General features: G+C 58.1%; 1 protein-coding gene across 1 annotated transcript in view; it reads left to right on the top strand.

Moving 5' to 3' along the window:
• The first annotated feature begins 1,988 nt into the window (after positions 1-1,988).
• The window catches only part of NCOR2 (nuclear receptor corepressor 2), a 208,972-nt gene continuing 188,548 nt past the window's right edge, over positions 1,989-22,412 (top strand). Inside the window, exon 1 of the mRNA XM_080821215.1 lies at positions 1,989-2,175. The gene's annotated coding sequence lies outside the window, so the exon portion shown is untranslated. The remainder of the gene's footprint in view (positions 2,176-22,412) is intronic.

The following is a 22,412-nucleotide window of genomic DNA, read 5'->3' as shown; positions in this document are numbered from 1 at the left end:
GAGGCAGAAGCCGGGCAAGGGAACCTCTGAAGACGGTACCCCACACCCTCCTCTTCCGGTGCCAAATCCCAGAGCAGATCTCATTGAAATGCAGATGTCAGGAGCGGTCTCAGGTGACACTGGGGGGCGGGGAGGAGGGCTGAGGAGGGCTTCCCGGGCCCCCTTCTGCCTTCCCTGCACTCCCTCCCCCAGGCTCTTCAGAGGACTAGGCCTTCCTTCTGCCGGGCTGGCTTTTTGCCTGTGGATTCCCACGGTCTGGTTGGCAGCTGTGGAGCCGGTGGGGCCAGGATGGGGAGGGAAGGGACCACTGACCCATGTCCCCCTCTCGTTCCAAACCTCTCCTCTTCCCTCCACACGCACTTCCCCCTTTTCCAGATTTTTGTCGGCCCCAGGTGCTCCCTCTTTCCCCTCAATAAAAGGAAAACGAGAAGCCTGAGGGGGCAGAGAAGGACAAATTGCTACAGGGGAGGCGGGCAACACCCCGCCTGCTGGCAGGAGGCACGCCTGGGGCCCCTGGAAACCGCATGGCCGCCTCCCCACCGCAGCCATTCCCCACTCCCCCTAGGGGTTCTCAGATGTTGGCAGATGGCAGAACTGAATCTGCTGAGACTTCGCTCCAAAAAAGGAAAGCTGAACTGAAAACAAAAATTCAAACTCTCCAACATCTTAGGGGAAAGGAGAGGAGGAGGGAGGCTCCAGGCCTGGGGCTCCCAGTGCCCTCTGCTGTTTTTTAAAAAAATCTCCCCTAGCTTGGGAGGGCCACCTGGAAAGGGGTCACCAGGGACACACAATGGGCAGGGGGCCAGAAGGGTTCTTGCTGGAGACTGTGAGTGCCTGGGAGCCGGCCGGGGACTGTTCACGTGTGTGTCTGTGACCCCACATGCTTGTGCCGTCTGGGCTTGTGAGGGTGTGTGTGTGTCCCTGTGGATCGTATTGCAGGCTTGCGGCATCAAGTCCATGCATTTGTGTCCCCCGGGGTCCCCAAATGGGTGTTCACTCAACCACACATTATGGAGCTCCTACTGTGTGAAAAGGCCGTGTAGAAACAGCCAGAAATCCCTGCCCTCGGGAAAGAGGCATTCTGGTGTGTGTGCCTGACTGCGTGTGCAACTTGTGTGTACGTGTCCCGTGTTTACCTGTGGGTGATCTTGCACTTGAGTCGATGCCCCAGGCTACGCGCACTTCTGCGGTGCGCTGTGAGTTTCCTCGTGCGGTCACTGGGCCACATCTGCTGTCCCGCGAGGCCCAGGGCGTGTAAGCCCGTCGCGGAGAGGTGGGCTCTCTACTGTGGGCTCTCCCACGCGCGTCCCTGCGCATCGGCGTGTGGCCCTTCCCGTACGCCCCCTCCCTACCCACCGGCCACTCTGGAGTTATCATTTAATAGCTGAAACGCGATTCCAGTTAAGTATCTGGGGGCTGAAGAGGAGGAGAAGGAGGGCTCAGAGCCCCACAGGAGAAGGAGGAGGGGGCGGGACGGGGAGGCGCTTTCCCCCTCCTTCCTCCTTCGGGAGCTGCTAAAAAGAAACGGCGTCGCGCCCAAGTGTAAGGGTGTGTGTGTGCGCGCGCGCGCGTGTGGCAACGTGAGCGCGCGCGAGCGGGTGCGCGCAGGGCCCGGGAGGCGACGCGGGCCCTTTAAGGAGCCCGAGGGGGCCGGGCCGGGGCGCGTCCGTGCGGGCGGGGAGCCGGGAGCTGGGAGGCCGAGCCACCGCCTCCCGGGCTCCCGCCCCGCCCCCTCCTCCCCCTCCCGCCGCCGCCGCCGCCGCCGCCGCCGCCGCCGCACCGCCGCCGCCGCCGCCGCCGCCGCCGCCGCCGCCGCACCGCCGCCGCCGCCGCCGCCGCCGCCGCCGCCACCGCCGCCGCCGCCGCACCGCCGCCGCCGCCGCCGCCGCCGCCCGGGAGCGGAGCCGCGGGCAGGCCGGGCCGCACCGGAGCCCCGCGTCCGCCCGCGCCCCGCCCGAGCCGTGCGCCCGCGCCCTGCGCCGCGCGATGCGCTCCAAGTTGCGGGCCGGGGACCCTGGGCAGGCGCCCTAGGAGGCGGCGGCGGGAGTATCGCGCCCCGGCTGGAGGCCGGGCCTGCTGCGCGCCCCCAGCCCGTTCGGCACCGCCACTTGCCTGAGCGCCCCAGCGGCCCGAGCGCGCCCCGAGCCCGGGCGCCGCCGCCGCCACCTCAGCGAGGTGAGTTGGGGCCGGGGGTCCCCGCAGAGGGCCGGGGGGGAGGCGCGGGGCGCGCTTCCGGGGGATCGGGGGAAGATCGGGCGGCGCACGCGGCGGAGTTGGCGGGGCCCCTGCACTCCTGAGTTTGCGCTCTCGGGGGGTGGCCTGCTAGGGAGCGAGGCGCCCCATAGACACTGCGGCCCGCGTGCGTGGGGGCGCTGGGGAACTTAGGGGAACTCCAGCTGCCCTGCGAGGGGGCGGGAAGGAGGGAAGTGGCGTGGGGGTGGACCGGCGGGGGGACGCCCTGGAAATGCGCCGGGCAGCACCCCCCCTCCGTGTGCCCCGGCCCTGTGGGCATGGCCGCCGTGCGCCTCCCTCCTCCCCAAGTAGACCCAGGCTTAGGGGTGACACTGCGTCTTATTTTCCAGCAGGCAGGGCGGGCTTGGGGAGCCCCTGGAGATGGCACCCCGTGCTCCCCGGCCTGGCCGCTCTGGAAGGGCGCATGGCGGGTTCCGGCCAGGGGGAAGCGGGGGCTGGCGGGGGCCGCTCCTGAGCGAGGGAGCAGAGGGCACTGGGTGGGGGGTCCCCCCGGGAGAGGCGCCCCTCGTTTCCCCCCTCCCCCGCGGGCTGGTGTTCCTGCTGTCTGGGCCTGCCTCCCGCGGCTGGTGACGCCTCATTGGGCCGCCTCCTGGTCCCTCCCCCGGGCTGTGCGGATACTTGGGATGCCACTAGTTTGGGAAGTTGGAATTCAGAGCTGATCCCACTTGGGCTGGACCCGGAGGTCCCAGGCCCTAGTGCTGGGGGAGCCTCCCCGGAGACCTGCAGTGGGGGGCACTCGTGGGGCGCGCCTTCCTCACCCCAGGCGCTTGCAGAAAAAAGCCTGAGGGAGGGAGAGAGGGCAAGGCGGGCGGGAGGAGGGAGAGACATGCTGTACCTGTGAGCTGCCGTCGCCCGGGCCCAATTAGCGTGGGGCGCCCGGCGTTATTTTTACATTGTAGGTTTATTTTTTTGGAAGCTAGTGTCCTCCCGCCGCCTGTCGCGCGCTCCGGCTCGGCTCTGCGAGGGTCTGGTGCAGGGAGCGGAGGCGGATCTGTTCTGTCGGCTCAGCCTCCTCCCTTCCTCCCCCTCCTCCTCCCCCCCCTGTTGGTGAGAACTGGTTTTATTATGATTATTTTTTTTTTTCCCTTTTGCAGATTTGGAGGAAGGATGTGTGAGGGAGGGCGGGCTGGGGGGTGGGTGGGAAGGGCAGAGGATCCCTGTGTGCTGGATGGGGGAGTTCTCCACACGTTGGGATGTGTTATCGGTGGCCTTGACTTTGCCCTTTTTTTTTAAACGAGATCTGGGTCCTCGCGGCTGCTTTGATACAAGGGGCTCTCAGGGCCAGGCGTGAGCTGGGAGGGCGTCCCAGGGCATTGTTGTGTACCTCGTCGTGGGTGGCCTTTTTTTTTTTTTTTTTTTTGGATGTGGTGGGGGAAGCAATCAGAGAAAGGAAGAGATGTGAGCCTGGATAGCCGAGCCTTTCACTGCCTACTCTGCAGCTCAACTCCCTGGGTTCGAATCTTTCTTTTGTCACTTTCTTGGCAGCGTGACCCTGGACAAATTACTTAACCTCTCTGTGCCTCAGGCTTCTCAGCTGCAAAGTGGGGTAACCATATTCCCGAGTTCCTAGGGTTGTTGTGAGAACCGAGAGTGGTAATCCCTAGAACATATTTGTATGAATGTTACTATGACCACTTTGTTATTATTATTATTATTATTATTACTATTACTAGGTTCTAAAACTTGGACTTTAATCCAACGGCCTGGAAATCTTGAGAGACGGGGCCGACTTGCCTTTTGCTGGGGAGTGGGGGATCTAGTGGAGGAAGGACGCTTTCTTCTCCCCACCCCACCCCGGCCCCCCACTCCGCTTTTCCCGGTTGCGGATGGAGCCGGGCAGGTGGTGCCTTCAGCCCATTGAGTGGATGCACAGACCGAGCCTGGCGGAGGGGCGCGCGCAGGTCCTGGAGCAGGCGCGGAGCGGTGAGGGCGTCCCGGGCGCTGTCTGGCTTCCCCGCCGCCGCCTTGTCCCTGCTTGGAAATTTACCGCCACCGCCGCCGCCGCCGCCGCCGCCGCCGAGTGCCCGGGGAGTCTGCGGTGCCCAGACGTGGGGGCGGGAGCCGAGCGGGCCCCAGCCCTGGCCTCTTCCCACTGAGCTATTTATGCTTGCTCTGGGATCAATACTATTGATAAATCCATGTAAATGGTAATGTGGCTGTCAGGTCCCGGTGAGGGATGGAGACCCCTCATGGGGCTGCGCGCATCTCCCCCTCCCTGGGCGAGGGTTCCGCTACGTGGGAAGGATTTATTTGGCATAATCCGTTCTTTTCCCCCAATTAATAATACTTATACCACCTCCTAAAGATTTCTGAGAGCTCTGCAAATACGCATCTAGCTGCGACCCTAGGAGGGCAGGGATTGTTCTCTGGGCAAGGGGGTGGGGGCTCTGCGGGTGGGGGCACTCACCCCCGCCCCCACATTGGAATGCCACCCCAGGAGTCCGGGCCCCCAGCGCCTTGGCCTTACCATTCAGGCTGCATGTGGAGGCTGCCTGGCCTGGACCCCCCCCCCCCTTTACCGCCCCTCGCCCCACTGTGAGGTGTTCTCTGTTCCCACCCCCCACCTGAGGCCTGTTGGGTGAGGTTGTGAGATTGGGGGTGGGTCCACCTACAGAGAACCCAGCCTGAGGAGCCTCCTGTCCAGGAGAAGCAGAAGTGGTCCAGTCAGGAGAGCTCAGTCCTTCCCTCCCACAGCTCTCCCAGCGAAGCCCCCCCAGGGCCCTCTGCCTCTGACAAGAGAGGGTTGAGAGCTTTTATTTGTGTCTGTTTTTCCCTTCTCTGTTTCCTTTTCATGTCTCAGACGCCAACAGCAGCCTCCCCAGGTAATACCTCTGAGGGAACAGCTTGTGGGAGCTGGTAATTCCTGCTCCAGGCCCTCCGGGGGAGGGTGCCAGGAGGGGGTCTGGGGAGGGCCAGGGGCCCAGGGCCGGGCCAGGCTGTCATCTTAGAAGGCCTTGTCCCATGGGTGGGTATGTGGGGTCCCCTGGGACATGATGTTTGGGAAGGGTCAGCCGGCATCCTTTGAGGATCCTTGGGGGTTGGGAAGGGATTTTATTCCCTGTCAAGCAGTGATACTGTAAAGGCAAATACTGTACAGGGACCCCCCCCCCCAACACATGTCAAGCACTCTCACTGTGTGTCAGGCTGTGCCCTCATGTACATGAGGAATCCACTCATTCACTCTTGGTACCACGCTGTGAAGTCCTTGCTCTCATGATCCCATTTTATAGATGGTGAAATGGAGGCACTGAGAAGTTTAGTGACTTGCCCAAGGTCACATACTCTGGATATTGGAAGGAGGATGAAGACCTGGAATTGATGGTTCCTGGTCTTGTTGGTGCCTCTCCAGCCGCTGCACAGGTTAGGAAGAAAGAAATTATGTTTCTTATTGGAGCAGCACCTACAGATCTTTGCCCCAGGGGGCAGGAGACTGAGAGCTTGTTCTCCCTGGGATTTGGGGAGGGGGAAAGTGCCTGGGGCAGGCCCAGGCGTTTCTTTGAAGTCTCATTTTATCTTAAACATTCATGCAAATTTGGCATTCGCTCTGGCGGCTGTGTTTATTTTGAAATGAAAACATGGTTTTGAATTATTTAGCAGGGTGGATAACGGGGCTCCAGATAGTGGCATCTGAGGAGTGCCACGGCCTGGAGTTTCCTGCACAGGGGCTGGGCGGGGCTGGATGGCCCTGGGACATTTCTGTAGCAGGAGACCTTGAGAGGTCCCAAGGTGGAAGGCGGCTTTTTTCCATTTTACAGATGAGGGTCCTGGGGCCAGGCCAGCCCAAGGTCCGGCAGTAGTGTGACTTTTGCTGACAGTGATCAAAATCATCATGGTTACTCATCCCACCGGGCTCAGGCGAGGCGCCCTGGAGAGAGGCTCTTTGATTTCCTAGAACCGTAAAGAATCATCCTCAACACACAGTAGAGGACAGACCGGGAGTGTTTAGTCCCTGATCCTCATTGGATCAGGTTCTGATGCATTCGAGTCCTGACTTAGCCATGTACACGTTGTGCGCCCAGGGGCTGGCCCCTGCTTCTCAGTTTGGGTGCCCCGGTCTGTAAGATGGGCGCATGGCTCACGGCTGGTGGGGTCGTGGAGAGGATTATGGGGCAGAAAGTGTGAGCACTGGGTTTGGAGTTTGTCTCTGCAGCTTTCAATTGTTATTGACTCTGGGCAAGCGGCTTAACGTCTCTGAGCCTCAGTCTGCTCATCTGTAAGATGGGGATAGTGTCTTTATTGCTGTGAGGACCCGATGTGTGTCGCCAGAGGTGCTGTTTACTATTTTGGCTTACCCTGTTGGATCGTCAGTGCTTCGCTATAGAAGCATTCTACAGGGGATCTGTGGGGTAGTGGGCTGTCGCCGATGGGCTGGTTCCACGTTTCCTCCCTCTACAGGGCTGCTTAGAAGGCGGATGCTCTAACAGAGCGGGGTCTTGGGGTCCCTACACTGGAGCCCTGGTGGCCAGGCCTTTTTGCCTTCCAGAGAGAAGGCTCCTTTCCTGTTGGCTGGTTGGTGTGATTGACAGATATGTTCCGCCCCCTCCCTCTGTCCCTGGAGGCTGAGGTTTTGATGACATGGGTCTGGCGGACTTGGAGGGTTTGGGCAGCATGGAGAGTCGGGGAAGGGGTGACACTGTGGACAGAGGGGATCTCCTAGTGGGGGGCCAGGCTTCCCCTTCGCCTGGGTGCAGGTTCCAGAAAGGGCTTCTTTGAAGTCAGACCTGGATTAAAATCCTGCCTCTGTCAGTTAATGACTCAAGCAAAGTCTCTGACCTTCGGGCCTCGGTTTCCTTATCCTTAAGTAGGCAGTCGTGCCCACTTTTGAGGACAGTGTGGACCAGCAGTGTGCGGTCAGCTTCCGGCCATGGGGGACAAGTGGTGTGCGCCCGCGCTGCCTGTGGCCACCCAGCACGGGGGTGGGTGGGGGGGTGGGCTGTTGAGCTCCTGAAATGTGGCTAGCTCGACTGAACTGGTAATTTTATTTCATTTTAATTAACTTAAATTTAAATAGCCACATGTGGCTGTGGCTAATGGCTGCCTGATCAGACAGCTCGGGTCTGGATGGAGGGAGTCAGAGTCTGTGCATGGGAGCCGGGCTTGGCTCTTAGCATGGATTTTTTTTTCCTTTTTTGTGTGTCTTGTCTCTGCCCAGTGCCAGCGTGGCACTGTCCTATCTTGGAGCCTCCCCCTACCCCACCCGCCCAACAGCCCCGGGCTGGCCCTAGTGCTGACCAGGCTCCTCTGCCCTCTGTCCTTCTCCTGCCCATGCTTCTGATCTTACTGTCCCCTTCCCGTCCCAACCAGCCTCTGGGGCCACTCCGTGCAGTCGACCTTTCTGTGACGTGGGCAGCTGCGGGGGGAACATTCTAGATCTATCCTGTCCAGCACCATGGCTGCACGTGGCCCTGGGTACTTGAAGTGACTGCAACCAAGGAACAGAATTCCATTTTTTAGGGCGCCTGGGTGGCTCAGTGGGTTGAGCCTCTGCCTTCGGCTCAGGTCATGATCTCGGGGTCCTGGGATTGAGCCCCGCCTCAGGCTTTCTGCTCAGTGGGGAGCCTGCTTCCCCCCCCTCTCTCTGCCTGCCTCTCTGCCTACTTGTGATCTCTGTCAAATAAATAAGTAAAATCTTAAAAAAGAATTCCATTTTTTAGTTTATTTTAATACATTTAAATAGCCCCCCGTGACCTGTGGCCACGGTCCTCTTCGGGCGGCATGGTTTTAGTGCTTTGCCTTCTCTGTGGACTCAGACCCAAACGCGTTTTCAGACCACTGACTGAGCCTTCTCTTCTTCACCCTACAGGCAGTAGGCCCGAGTGTCCCCGAGGCTGGGAGCGCTGTGCCCAGACTTCCCCACTTGCGTCCCTGCAAAGAGAGGGCAGCCCTCGCTCCTGCGGGCTGAGCTCTGGGGCCTGGATCTCCAACCTGGCTGGGCTCACAGAGGGGATCGTCTGCAAAGCCCCCTTGTTTATGTTCACGAGTACACATATGCAGGAAGGCCTGCTGCCCATAAGTGTTCCGTAGTTTTTTTTGCTGCATAATTAATGCATTATGTAATAACTAGATGAATTTTGTTGTGGTGGTGGGGGGACATCATATTGCTGTCTGTTGTCATTTAAAAAATAGAAGAAACTAAAAAGTAATGCACTCAAAACTCTCTGCCACTTGCTTTGGGCTTTATAAAAACTAACTTTTGTGAGAGAAAAATGCATGGGTCTGTTAGGAAGTTCACACAGCTCACGAAGGCATCCAGGGAAGTCATCTGGTTTCTGCCCTCCCACTCTCTGTCCCCCGAGGCAGACGTGCACAGGTAAAGTTTCCCCTCCAAGAGACTCTAGGCCTCTGCCTGCCTTAGATGGACACAAATAATATCACACCTTATTCACGTCTCGCTTTCGTCCCCTAAAATAAAACATATCTTGGAGCTCATTCCGGAACACATACAGCAGCTGTTAGCAAACTTCTGCCCACAGGCCGAGACCAGCCCACCTCCCGTTATTTTTTGGGATGTGGGAGGGACAGAGAGTGAGGGAGAATCTTAAGCAGGCTCCACGCCCAGTGCAGAGCCTGATGCGGGGCTCGATCTCATGACCCTGAGATCACGACCTGAGCCGAAATCAAGAGTCAGAAGCTCAACAGACTGAGCCACTCCTGCGGCCTCCACCTCCTGTTTTTCTATGGGGTGCAAGCTCAGAGTGGTTTTTGCATTTTTTAATGGCTGAAAAAAAACCCCAGATAATATTTTGTGGTCTGCGAAATAGTATGAAATTTAGATTTCAGTGTCCGTAATAAAGCTTTATTGGAACACAGCTACGCCCATGCGTGAATGTGTTGCCTGAATCTGTTTTCAAGGTATAGATGAAAAATCGTGGGGTTGTGGTGGAGGTCCAAAGGCCTGCAAGGCCTGATGTCTTTATTGCCAGCCCACGTCCTTCTTTCGGACTTCAGCATGACCTCCTGGGGTTCTTGCTGTTGAAGAAACTGGGAGCCCAGAGAGGATTGTGAGTTGAAGAGTCATACCGAGCAGGCCCTTAAAATCCCTCCTGTCGGCCTGGCTAACTGTTCTTGCCGAGTGATGCTGACGCTCCTGGTTACAGTTGACTGTTGTAGGATTCAGTGGGAAAAGGGGGGACGTTGAGGCAGCAGGCAGTCTGGACTGATTTCTCTGCTGTGCGGCGCTATGTGGTCGCTGAAACTGCTTCTGGGCAGTGCTATGGGGTGTTCACAATTTTGGGCAAGCCGCTTCCTACCCGTCTTGTTCCCTCTTTGCTTGGGCCGTCAGGAAACTCGGAGCCAGATGTGCAGCCTGTGTTCAGCAGTCTGGTCTGCTCTTTCTGGTCTGTGTTTCTGTTTTATCGCTTCATCCTGATTTTACATTACTTTGTCCCTGGTTTTTCTCTTTGCCCTGACTTCGCTCTCTGATAGTATCTTACCATATGCATTCCTGAAAGTTGTCTCCTCTCTGGAGGGGCACCCTGGAGCAGACACTTTGTAAGGTGTTTTTGCGCTTGTGTCCCGTGGGTGCCTGTAGGGCACTGGGTCACCCCACCCGGGGAGGTTACACCCAGAGTCTCCTGACAGACGATCCCAGGAGGAAACCAAGGCCTGGCCCTGTGGAGGGTTTTAACCAAGGTCAGACCCTGAGCGATAAGCAGGATCTTTACATGTGCGTGTTGGGCTGGATTTGGGAAGATGACAGTGAGTGACTTGAAATGTGGAAGATGTCCCCACTGGAGGGCCCGGGGGGAAAGCTCTGGAGTGAAGCAGGTGTCACACTCACCACCCCCGGCGTCAAGTGTCACTTCTGTCTCTTTCCTGTCTGGGGCCCTGGGGCCCAGGGATCTCGGAATTTTGGGGTGGCCGTCCTGTGGACGTGTCCACGATGAGCAACCCTGGGCCTTCTCTTCTGGTCTCCTTGCTCTGCTGAAGATTTCAGATGCTTCTGCTCCCTCTGGCCGACCCTGGGGAATTTCTTGGAGCTGGGAAGGAAGTGGGAGAAAGAGTGCTCTGTAGGGTGGGTTGTAGGGAGTGGGATTAGATGAGACTGGCCGCCAGCTTGCCTCTGTGTGTGTGTGTGTTTGTGTGTGTGTACGTGTATGCGTGCACATGCTGCCAGTGCGAGCTTGTGCACTGGGCCGGGGCGCTGGGAGGCTGGGAGGCTATTGGGGGTCAATCCGTCCTCCGGCCTGGTGGCTGAGGCTGTCTACCGCTTGTCTCCCAGGGTTGGCCCGCAGCTCTGAGTCCCCGGTCTGCCTCTTGCTGGCTGTGTGACGTGACCTGGATGAGTAGCGGATCCTCTGTGTGTGGCTCCTCAGTTTACCCACCAGTGAAATGGGGTGATGAATGACACACATCCTCACAGGTCGTGGTAAAGCCAAGGGGGCTGAGGGGCCATCCGAGGCCAAGGTGCTCCTGCAGCCTGGGACCTGCCCTCCCCCTCCTCTCCATGGCTCAAGCACCCAGGGAGCCCAGGCAACTGGGTGCCGGGGTCTCCTGCTGGTGGCTCACGGAAGTCCCTCGGCCCTCAGGCCCATGCTGTCCCCAGCTGGACCCAGGTCCTTCCTCACGTCAGATGCTTGTCCTGGGCTTCCTCCTGGCGTGTGGCACACGGGCCAGAAACCCTGGGTCGCCCACGCTGCCCTCTGGTGTGGTTGCCCCCCCTGCTTGCAGCAACCCCCTCCCCCATCTCCCCACCGACATCCTGTGTGGCGGGGCCCCAGGCGTGCTGTGCCTCAACCTTACTCAGAGCCCCGAAGGCCTTCCCACCACTTCTCACTGCCTTGGAGGCCTGTCTGCCCCCAGCGCCTGCCGACCTCTGACCTCCCCCAGGCAGGCCCCCTGCAATCCCTCTGCACTATGCTGGTGGCTGGTGGAGGGGCTCTGGCCAGGCAGGGCGGTTGGGGCGGGGGGGGGGGGGAGGGCTGGAATTTTCTTTGTGGCCTAGGGAGCCTCTCTGAGAGATGCTGTCAGTCAGGAGGCCTGGAGGCCAGCCCGGAGGGCCCGGAGGTGGCGCAGCCCGACCCCACGGGGAGGGGTTGCCCCGGAGGCCCCTGCTTGTCCTCACGCTGAACTCCAGTGCCCGCCGCAGACCCTCCGGGAGCATCGCCCGGGGCCGCGGTGGTGTCTCCGTGGCCATGGCAACCGCCTGGCACCAGGGCCCTGCTCGTTAGGCTAACGAGGCAAGGCTGCTGGGCCGGGGTGGGGAGCTGGTGGGGAGCCGGGGATGCGCCGCCCCAGGGCTTGGCTCAGCTTGACTGGCAGGCCACCGAGCCAGGAGCGGGGCACAGCAGGCATCAGGGCCCCCCCTCCGGGGTTCTAGGGGCTTGGGCCAGGCCCACGGGATGGGCTTCTGGTGGGCGCTGGGTGTGGTGGTGACTCGTGGCTAGCTCTCATGACCAGTTGAACTGGCTGGGGAGGTGGGGAACGTAAGCAGGGGGTGGGTGCCCCACTTTCACCCCCCCCGCTCCCCTCCACCCTCCTGAATAGTTTTAGGCATTTTCACTTTCCCCCACCTCTGCTCCCTGCACCCCATCTAGGCCATTGTACCGGGTCGAATAGTGTCCCCCAAATTCATTTTCCCCCAGAAGTTCAGAGTGGGACCTTACGTGGAGATAGAGTTGTCGCACTTGTACCTGGGATGGGGCCCTGCTGGAGGAGGGTGGGCCCCAAATCCACGGAGATCCACGGAGAAGACGTTCCCCTCCCTGCCATGGAGTCTCTGGAAGGAACCACCCTGCTGACACCCGCAGAGCTGAGCGCCCAGGGTTTGGGATAACAAGGCGACAAGCCTCGGTTTCCCCATCCATAAAATGGGCACAGTCAGATTACTTGCCTGGGAAAGGTGCTGAGGGGTTGAGCGATGTCCTGCGCGAGGGGGCACAAGGCAGGCCTCGGCGCGGGTCGGCGTGTGTCCTGTTGATATTGGCTGCAGGAATGTCCCTTTGCTGTTGTTTTGGGGGAAGGTTGGGACATCACAGCCAGACGACCCCAGGTGCCTGGGGGACTTAAAGCCTGTGTTGCGCAGACAGGTGACCTTTGGGTGATACCATGACTCCTTTCTGGCCTGTGCTCCCTGACCCCCACAGGGCAGCTCTCTGGGAGGGCCCAGACTAGGCTCAGGCAGCCTCTGGAAGGATTCAGGTCTTCTGTCTGCTGGGCAAGGAGAGAGACTCGTTAACTCCAAGAAACCTGGGGCCTGAGGACACCTTCCTTTGTTGGACAGAGTTCTGTCACTTGGTGCCTCAGTTTCTGCATCTGTAAAATGGGGGATAGCTGCATGCCCTGCCTCATGGGGGAGCAGAGCGGATTAGGGTGTTTGGGGTGACCTCTGACGACCTGCTCTAGAGAGGTGTATACGCCAGCTCCCGCCTTACCTCTCTGTCTGGTCTCTGGGCAGGGTTAGGTGGGGACGGGGTGCTTTGGAAAGGGTCCTGACCTGGCTGGGAAGCCGGGCAAGCTCCCCGAGCGCCTGTTTTACGGTTGCTCAGTTACGCCCCACAGTAACTCCCCTGTGGCCAGAGCTGTTCCTTTCCCTGCTTCCTGATAGGGAAACCGAGGCAGGTGTCCGCCATGCACGCTCAGGGCACGCAGCTCGTAAGTGCCTTCTGCAGTGGGATGTTGTCACAGGCAGGGTCTGGCCTTCCCTTGGCTCTCCCTTGCCCTTGGATTGTGGGTCTGGGGCGGGGGGTGGCCTGGGGGCACCGTGTGTCCAGCCCTGCGTGCCTCTGCCCACTCTCTGCCCCAGCCCAGCCTGTCCCCCTTGGGGGTCACCCTTGCCTTCTCCTAGGCTGCGGCTGGCTGTGCCGTGCAGGAAGCTGACCCCGCTGTCTGGGCTATAAATAGCAGCCTCTGCGCCGCGGCGGGCAGGAAGCTACGTCTCATGGTACCTGGGCTCCGGCCGCTGCCCCCTTGCCGCAGCGCCTCCCGGCACCGTCCTTCTCCAGGCAGGAGCGCCAAAGCGGAAGCATGTGTGCACCCTGGGCATTGTGCTGCAGGTTTGCTGTGTGACCTCTGTGCTCTCCTTGTCCTCTCTGTGCCCCTGAGCCCTCTGTGTGTCCTGTGCTGCGAAGAGTGCCCCCAGGGTGTCTGGGTGGTGACTGGGGGGGGTGTGGAGGGCAGGGTTGGTGGTTTGTCGTTGAGAAGGACGGGGGTGGGTGGTTTTTACCCTGGAGGTGGGGGATGTTAGCAGGAGGGGATTATCCGGGGAATCTGGGCAGGGGACGTGGGACCTATCTAGATGGCTGTGGGGGAGCCTGATGAGGTGGAGCTGCCTAGAGGGTCCTGGACTGGGAGATGGACCGTGGCTCGGGCCCTGGGCGTTAGAGACCCACCTCGACTGCTGGGTCCTGGGTGATATTGGCACAACCTCTCTGGGCCTTGGCATGGTCTTCAGATGTCCTGGCAGGCAAGAGACACACAAGGCTTTCAAGCAAGAGAGAGCCATTTCACCGTGCGCCCTGTCGTCTTCTGTGTTTTCATGGGTCACATTGTTCATGTCATTGTGCTGGTAGGGGGTAGCGCTGGTCTTGTCCCTCTCTGGACTGTCCGTCCGGTCCTTGGGCGCCCTCGCTCCTGGGATTTCCTGAGTGGCTCTGATGCTGGGCACACTGGTGGCCTCTGCCTTCCTGGTCCCTGCTGACCACGCTGCCCCTTTTTCTGGCAGATTCCAGCTGCCTGGTGCAGGCTAGGAAGGCTTGATCGTTCGGACGTTTCTCCCAGCAGGTCAGCTGTGCCTGCAGAGCCTTCCGCCTTCGCAGAGGTCATATGCTTGCTGGTGCCCACACGGTTCTCGGCCTGGGGTGCCCGAGTGGGTCAGTGGGGGTCTCCGCAGAGCGGCTTTCCTATTCACAATCTTGCTGGACTGTGGAATGTCCCAGAGGGCCATCTGTGACTGGTCCAAAAAAAGAAAGAACCCTTGCCGAAGAATATCGATTGAGGAGTTACTGGTGGTCGTTCTAGAGGGGGAGGTCTCTAGTGATAAGCCACACGGCTCTGCCGGATTCACATTTGCATCAAAAGCGAGACTCCGCACTGCTGGGGGATGTTTCCACCGCGCAGGTGACAGAACTGGGTATGCCCGCTTGGGCCCTGCAGGAGTGCAGAGACTGAGACACGGGGACCCCGCGGTTGCTTTCGGAGTTCAGGCTTTGTCGGGGGTCAGCCGTAGGAGCAGTTTCCTCGAAGCCTAGACGTTTGGAGCCTGAGGTCAGGAGCATAGTGGTGTCTCCCACAGTGGCCCACGTCCTGGTCCCCAGCAACAGTGAATATGTTGTCACAGGGCAAAGGGGGATTAATCCCGGCTGTGGCTGGCTGGGATTGAGGCTGCCCACCAGTCGACCTTGAGATGGGGAAGTTCGCCGGGATAATCCTGGGGGCTTCAAAGTCCTCACGAGGGTCCTTAAAAGGAGGAAGCGGGAGGTCAGAGCCAGACCTAGACACTCTCTAATGCTGTCTTTGAGGATAAAGAAGGGGCATGGGGCCAAGAGTGGCAGGCAGCCTCTGGACGCGGGGAGAAGCCAGGAACCAGTTGTCCCTCGGAGCCTCCGGAAGGAGCACAGCCCTGCCAACACCTTGACTTGTAGCCTGGTTTTTGGACTTCTGACCTCCGGAACGCGAGAATACATTTTATGCTGGTTTAAGCCACCGAGTCTGTGGTCGTTTATTACAGCAGCAGGAGGAAACTCAGACATGGCCGCATCTACCCTGAGAACCAGCAGCCAGGAGCAACGTGGTCATTTATTTTTTCACTAAAAAAAAAAAAAGAAGAGTTCATTTATTTATTTGAGAAAGAGAGAGAGTGGGAGCATGTGAGCAGGGAAGGGGCAGAGGGAGAGGGAGAGGGAATCTCAAGCAGGCTCCGTGCCGAGTGCAGAGCCCGACAAGGGGCTCGATCCCACAACCCTGAGATCATGGCCTGAGCAGAAATCAAGAGTCTGATGCTCAACTGACGGCACCATCCGGGTGCCCCATAACATGGGCATTTAGATGCCGGTGTGTCCCAACTGCCAGTGACCTTAGAGTCAGGTGACGGCTCAGAGTGTTGGCCTTGACCTGGGGCTGTGGGTGAGGGATTTGGGGCCAAGAGAGTGAGTCGCAAACTGTTAAGGGCCATGCTAGGAAAAAAAAAATGAAATAAGAAAAATGTCTGGAAGCAGAGAGATGACCGTTTGGAAGCTTTGGAGAGGGGAAGGGGTGGTGTGAGGTAGGGTTGTTGGTTTGTGTGTGTGTGTGTGTGTGTGTGTGTGTTTCTTTTTTCTTGATTCCTTCAAATCCATTGGGGCATCTGGTCCCTGTGATGGCCAGAAAAGTGATACATCCCCAGCCTGTCTACCAACCCGTGATGAGCCCCGGATGATTCTTCTGGGTGGGGTGTCCCAGGGGGCAGGTGTTCCAGATTCTCGGAGCAGACAGGTGATGCCCCATGCTGCTTCCTTCCCGGCTTTATTGAAAAGAGGAAGAAAATGGCCCACACCTCTGGCCCTGAAGGCCTCTGGGCCTGCGTCCAGAAACCTGAACCCTGCAATTAAATGAAACTAGATCCTTAGGTGGGGAGAGCTTCTCCTGCCAGGAGAGGCTCCAGAGACCAGGCCCTGGGGACCTGCTGCTGGTGGATGGACTTTGTGGGGTCAGGTGGGGGGGTGGGGGGGGCAGGCAGAGAAACTGCCTCAGGGGAAAGGGAAGGGGTGAGAATGCGCCAGCCAGCCTGGGTCCGAGAAGCCGGGCTCAGGGCCTCCAGCCGGGGCGGCCGCTTTTTAGTAAAACAAAAAATTGAGGGGCACCTGGGTGGCTCAGTGGGTTAAGCCTCTGCCTTCGGCTCAGGTCATGATCTCAGAGTCCTGGGATCGAGCCCCACATCGGTCGTCTCTCTGCTCAGCAGGGAGCCTGCTTCCCCTCTCTCTGTCTCTGCCTGCCTCTCTGCCTACTTGTGATCTCTCTTTCTCTCTGTTAAAATTAATAAATACAATCTTAAAAAAAAATTGCAGGTGACTTTCCAGTCACCCGAGTCCCCTCACTGGAGACTTCTACTTCTCAACTAGGCATGTGCTTTTCTTTTCTTTTCTTTTCTTTTTTAAATATTTTATTTATTTATTTGACAGAGATCACAAGCAGGCAGAGAGAGAGAGAGGAGGAAGCAGGCTCCCCGCCGAGCAGAGAGCCCGATGTGGGGCTCTATCCCAGGACCCTGGGAGCATGACCCGAGCCGAAGGCAGAGGCTTTAACCCACTGAGCCACCCAGGCGCCCCGGCATGTGCTTTTCTAATCCATGTTTTTAATGCTTCACGGGACTCCGTGTGGATCCCTGCACGGCCTGGGGCCCTGTCTTCTCTCTGGGCTGGAAGAATGCACGTGGATGTGGTTTTCTGTGGGCGCTACTAAGGTGAGCCGTAGGACTCTGCCAGTTTTGTAGGTCAAAAGTGGTCGAAAATTGACAACTTTTATATAATTGAAGCTAGTATAATTTCCTGTCCGTGCTGGGCAGGCCAAGGAGCAGAGTCACGACACGCGGGGATTTTGATGGCTCGCGGGGTCCCATCTTTGCCCCCCCTGCCCCATGGCCTCCTACCAGCTGTGAAGCCTCAGGCGTATTATCATCTCCCCTGTGTCTCGGTTTCCCTATATGTAGAGTGGGGTTCGAAATGCTGCCTACATTCTAGATGTGTTTTGTGGATGAAAAGTAGTAATGTACAAGGCATTTACAACTGTGGGCTGTTGTTGTCATTACTGTTATTATGTATTCTTTTTTTAAATTAGGATTTTGTAGCCTGTTGGTGCAGCTTGATCTGGATCTTGGTGGATTTTAACTTCTGTAGAGGTGGTGTTTTGTCACGATGTATGATCGGTGTGTTCTCCTACGGAGACGCCGCTTGAGTTGATGGCTGTCTTCAGACGGACCTTCTCCCAGCGCCTCGGGGCGCTCACGTGCGTCCCATCTCCTCTGTCCCTGGGGCTGGAATCTTTGGCTTGTGGCCTTTCCAGATACTCCACTAGCAAGCGCTTCCCCGGGGGCTGCACTGGCCGACCCTCTCTGCTTTGGTGGGGGGGTGGGTAGGATCTCCCTACGGCCAAGCCCTTGGGTGGGGCGTGCAACGGTGTGATAGCTGCCTTACCAAATTTTGGTTTTTAGAAGCGGAACAAACATGTTCTCTGTAAGTTGGGAAATTAAGAAATAGAAAGCCTGCACATAAAAAAAAATCCGACCACATTCCCACCCCCCAGAGAGCGAGTGTTGGCATCTTGGACGGATGTGGGTTTTGATGAAAAGGACCAGCTGTGATCTCTGCTGCCCTGAGTGACCATGGGGCAAGGGAGCAATGAAATATAGTGATTTTGCAGCCCTCCCCGCACCACCCCCGGACCTGGAGGTCAGCATCCTCAGGGAGCACACAGGGATTTGACAGCTTGGAGTGGGGCTTTGCATCAGCTGGGTCTGGGATCCCCCCTCTGTCCTGTAGTAGCCGTGGGGACCTGGCTCATGGAATGCACCCCCCAGAGCCCCACGACTCCATCTCCTTGCAGGGTTTTTGTGCAGTCCTGCACACAGTAGGTGCTCAATTGGTGCACGAGGGGATGCAGTACAGTAGGATCTCTCAACCTGGGCGCTATTGACATCGGGGCCAGATAATTCTGACCTGGGGGCTGTCCTGTGCATTCAAGGGTGTTGAGCAGCATTGCTGGTCTCTGCCCACTCAGTAGATGCCCCCTTCCACATTCATTGTGACAACCAGAAATGACTGCAGGACATTGCCCACAGTCACCCCTCCAGGACCCCTGTGGTATAGGATAGGACCTCAGAGATGACTGTCTAGAAGGCAGAGAAGCCCCAGGACAGTTGTCCTTGGAGTCTATGCCCGGTATGTAGATTTTCTTCATTCAGATGCTGCGGTTAAGTACCCTACTATGTGTTGGGAGCTGTCCTAGGTGCTAGGATTCTGCTGGGGACAAGGCAGGCAGGCGGCCCCCTTCTTGTTTGTCTAGGCATAGCTGGACACCCTGCTCACTCTCCCCGACTTGGCCTTGGGATATGGTCGTGACTTAAGCCCCATTCCTGCCTCGGTCTCCCCCCTCTATGAGATGGGGCCCAAGGCTGTTCTGAGGTGACGCTATGAGGAGCCCTGTTACCTCGGGCTGGCTGTTTCCTTTCCGGGCCTCAGTGCCCTCGTCTAGAGAGTGGTTTTGGTGGTAGCACTGGCCTTCTGGGCTGCTGTGGGGATTAGCAAGTTCTTTGGTCAGGTACAAGGCACACAGTAGGTGCTTTGTGACGGTGGGCAGATGATGTGTGCGTAGACTCTGAAGGCCAAGTGTGCAAGCATCTGCCCTTGGGTCACTGCAGCCAGCTGGGCAGGGGATGGGGGTGCTGGTGGAGAGCCAACGGCATCCTCTCTGTGCCTGGCCATGCGGGTGGGGGTCTCGGTGGGAGGGAGCTCAGCTGCCCTCCTCCCCAGGCCTGTAAGGAGCTGGCTCAGTGGAGATCCCTAAGGCGATTAAGTGGTTCATTTGATCCTGAACGTGAACTTGAGAGCAGGAGGCTTATCTCCTGGAGATGAAAGCCAGGCAGGCGATGAGCCACCTGGCCCAGGCAGGGAGTTTGGGATTTTTTCCTCCATTCTTTGGCCAGCTGGGGCCTGTGCTGGGGGATTTTGCCTCATCTGCCTCCAGCCCCCTCCGCTGCATGTTCAGCCGGCCTGCTTCTGATGCTGGTCTAATAGTGGCGGGCACACGCCTCTGTAATTCATTGGACACTTTCAATCTTGTGAGCTAGCAGTGATCATCACTTCCCTGTGTGACGGGCAAGCTGTTAAGGCTCAGAGAGGTCAGCTAACTGTCCCAGGGCCACACAGCCTCCTGATAACCACCCCCCCGGCAACAATATTTGCAGCGTATATGTGGAAAACCCCCTTTTATTCTTGGGCACTGAAATTCCTCCTTCATACGGTCTTGACTTCACACAGAATTAACAACAACAAGAAAAATCAGTGTCGTGCCCCGGTTGTAGTGGAAGGAGAAATGGAGGGAAGGAGTTGCTGGTTCCCACTCAGAATGAGTAAGTGAGCTCAGAAGGGTTTTGGGACTGGAAATACATGAAAGTGACTTTAAAAAAAAAAAGGCAAGTGTTTGGATTGGTTCTGGAAGGTTCTTTTTTTAAATGGCTGGGTCATTTGAAAATTGTGTGGGGAGGGTGACTTTCATGGCCTGGGCCTGCTTCCCTGGCTGAGTGGCCATCAAAGGATAGCTGTGATTGTCCCTGTATGTTTCCGGCATGTTCCAGGTGGGGACACGGCCTCCAAGACCTCCTCTGCCCGAACCACAGGAATATGGTGGCAGGGGCAGCGGTCAGATGACCGCTTGGTCGCAGGCCCTTTCTGTGGTCAGGGTAATGCTGGCTCACTGTACTGTGCTGGGGGAGTGAGACAACTGCCTCCGAGACCCGCTCTCCTATCAGTAGTAACGAGACCGCTGACGGCAGACCAGGCTCCCGCCTGGCTTGGATGTCTGCAGTAGCCTCCCCTGGGCCCGTGAATCCACTCTCGACCCGGGAATCTGTCCTCCGTGCTGCAGCCAGAGGGATCCTGTCTGAAGGAGGAGACTGCAGTGCGGCTCTCCAGACCCTGCCTCCTCCTTGGAGAATAAACCCAGAGGCCCGGGGGCCCTGGGCGGCGCCTGCTGCCTTCACCCCTGTCCCCAACCCTGCTTTTGCGCCTGCTGCCCCCAGCCTGGCACGCTCTGTCCTTGCTGCCAGTGGTCCTGGCTCAGATGTGAAGCCCCTCGGTGGATTTATTCCCTGGGCTTTGGTGGCCTTCCCACGTCAGAGGTCCCTTCCCAGGCAGTAGGTGCTACGTCCATCTTGCCTGAGGCTGGGTTCCCGATGCTGGGATGGTGCTAGCACATGGTAGGGCATCGGTGGGTTTGTGTCGATGGCTGGATGGGTTCCTTTGCAGTGAGATGGAGCCTGGCTGGGCCACGTCTCCATGGGCCCGACCTGGGGGAAGGGGAGGACGGGGCCTGGACACAGGGGCCTTTTCCCTCAGTGGCTTCCGGCCGGTCTGGAACCGGCCAGACCAGTGCCTGCTGCTTCCTGCCCAGGGAGAAAGGCTCTGAGGGTGTGCTAATGGGGTCAGCGGGGTGATGTTGGCTCCAAGGTCATTTGGCAATGTCTGAAGATCCTTCTGGTTGTCCCAAGGTGGGGAGAAAGGAGCAGGGGTGCTCAAAGGGCCAGAGATGCCATACACATCCTACGGGGCACAGAGCAGCCCCCACAGGGAAGACTGATCTGGCCCAAAGTGCAGGAACCTGGCATCGGGCCTTAGGAACTCAGCATCTGGGCTGTGCTCCAGGCAGGGGAGGGCAGGGGAAGGCAGGACAAACCTAGGTCCTCTTTCCGTGCTGGGTCCACATCTCCATGGCCCAGAGTGTGCCCCAGGGCAGGGCGATGAGGCATCTTGGAGTTCCTTGTCATTTCTATTCCCAGCATGGGGCGGCTGTCAGCCTGCCTTGGTGACGTATCCCCACACACCTGCAGGGTTCCCACAGCCTGGCTGCCATAGCTTCTCTTCTCCCCAGAGCTGCGAGCCAGTGGGAGGTGCTGTGAACGTGGTTGCTGCCATGAGAGCTCCCCCTGAAAGCATTCCTCCCAGTGCCCTTCTTTGCAGACGTGAGGCTGAGGCCCAGCATGGGTGAGGAATTGGCCCCGGGTTGCACAGCACAGTAGGGCCTGGACCTGGGAGGCCCGAGGGAGGGGATGCCAGCTCTTGGGCTCCCACGGTCCCCTCCCTCTGGCTAGCGGGCTCCTCTCACTGACCAGATTCCATATCCCTTAGTGTCGTTACAGTTATTTATTTTATAATTTGATGAATTTTTAAATCTTTAATGTCTACGTGTATATATACGTCCTTTGTCATGTGGCATTTCTGTATTATTTATAACATTTATTTTTCTTATTTTAAAACCACATCATTGACTGATTCATACAATGAATACTAGTCAGTAAGAAACGGGAATGAAAACACTGGTACATTCATAATGTAGACGAACCTTGCAAAGACGGTGCAGAGTGAGAGGGGACAGACCCAGAGGCCACACGGGCTCTGACTGTGTTGGTAAGAAATGTGCCAAAGAAGCAAACTTGTAGAGACGGGGTGCAGATGAGTGGTTGCTAAAGCAGGAGGGCTCTGGGGGCACGGCGGGGGGGGGGAGGTGACTGCCTGTGGGTGGGGGGTTCCTTCCCTTTCAGGTTGGGGAGATGTTCTGGAACGAGATGGGGATTGTGGTTACACAGCACTGAATGTCACTGGTGTCGCTGAGTTGTTCCCTTTATTTTATTTTTAAAGATTTTATTTATTTATTTGAGAGAGAGAGAGAATCTCTCTTATGATCATGAGCAGCGAGGGAGGGCAGAGGGAGAAGCAGACTCCCCACGGAGCAGGGAGCCCAGTGGGACTCGACCCCAGGATCCCCAGATCAAGATCTGAGCCGAAGGCAGACGCTTCACCAACCGAGCCGCCCAGGCGGCCGGAGTTGTTCACTTTATAATGGTTAGTTTTGTGTTGGGTGAATTTCACCGCACTAGAAAATCAATCTGGGAACTGAAACAGATATGTATTTATTGAGCTCTTACTGTATGCTAGGCACCGAATGCATTTGCTTACCGAGTCTCCAGGTCAGCCCCAGGGGTGAGAGTTTCCATCTCACAGGCAAGGGGCAGGCGCGGAGATGTTAAGCCCCATGGCCCAGATCACACAGCCAGAAAGCAGTTTAACTGGGGGATGCGGCAGTGCCTGGGGTTGGATCCTGACGGCCCCCACGTCTGTGGCCAGGAAGGTGGTAGAACTCTGTGAGGGGGTGGGGCTCTCTGGCTTGCCTGCCCTCCAGCCATGAACACCCCTGAGGGGCCCTCGGGAGCACTGGGTTGGGGGGGCGGGTGGGTGGAAACCCGCAGCTCCGGGGTCAGTGTGCGTGAAGTGTTGTCCCCCTTCTTGGGCCCCGAGAGGGACCCCTAGCACAGTGGTGTTCTTTGTCCCTACCCCCACCCCGGCTACAGAAGCAGGAACTTTCCAACACAGGGTCGTGTGCTGTGATTCAGCATGGCTCGCTCTGGGGAGCACGGGGGCCCCCCCGGGCTGTTTTCAGTTTCCGCTGAGTTTCTCACTCTGACTCAGTGCTGC

This window comes from Martes martes (genome assembly GCF_963455335.1).
Source record: "Martes martes genome assembly, chromosome: 13".
Taxonomy (NCBI): Eukaryota; Metazoa; Chordata; class Mammalia; order Carnivora; family Mustelidae; genus Martes; species Martes martes.
The sequence above is the reverse complement of the archived record's forward strand: the minus strand, read 5'-3'. Positions and strand labels throughout refer to the sequence as shown.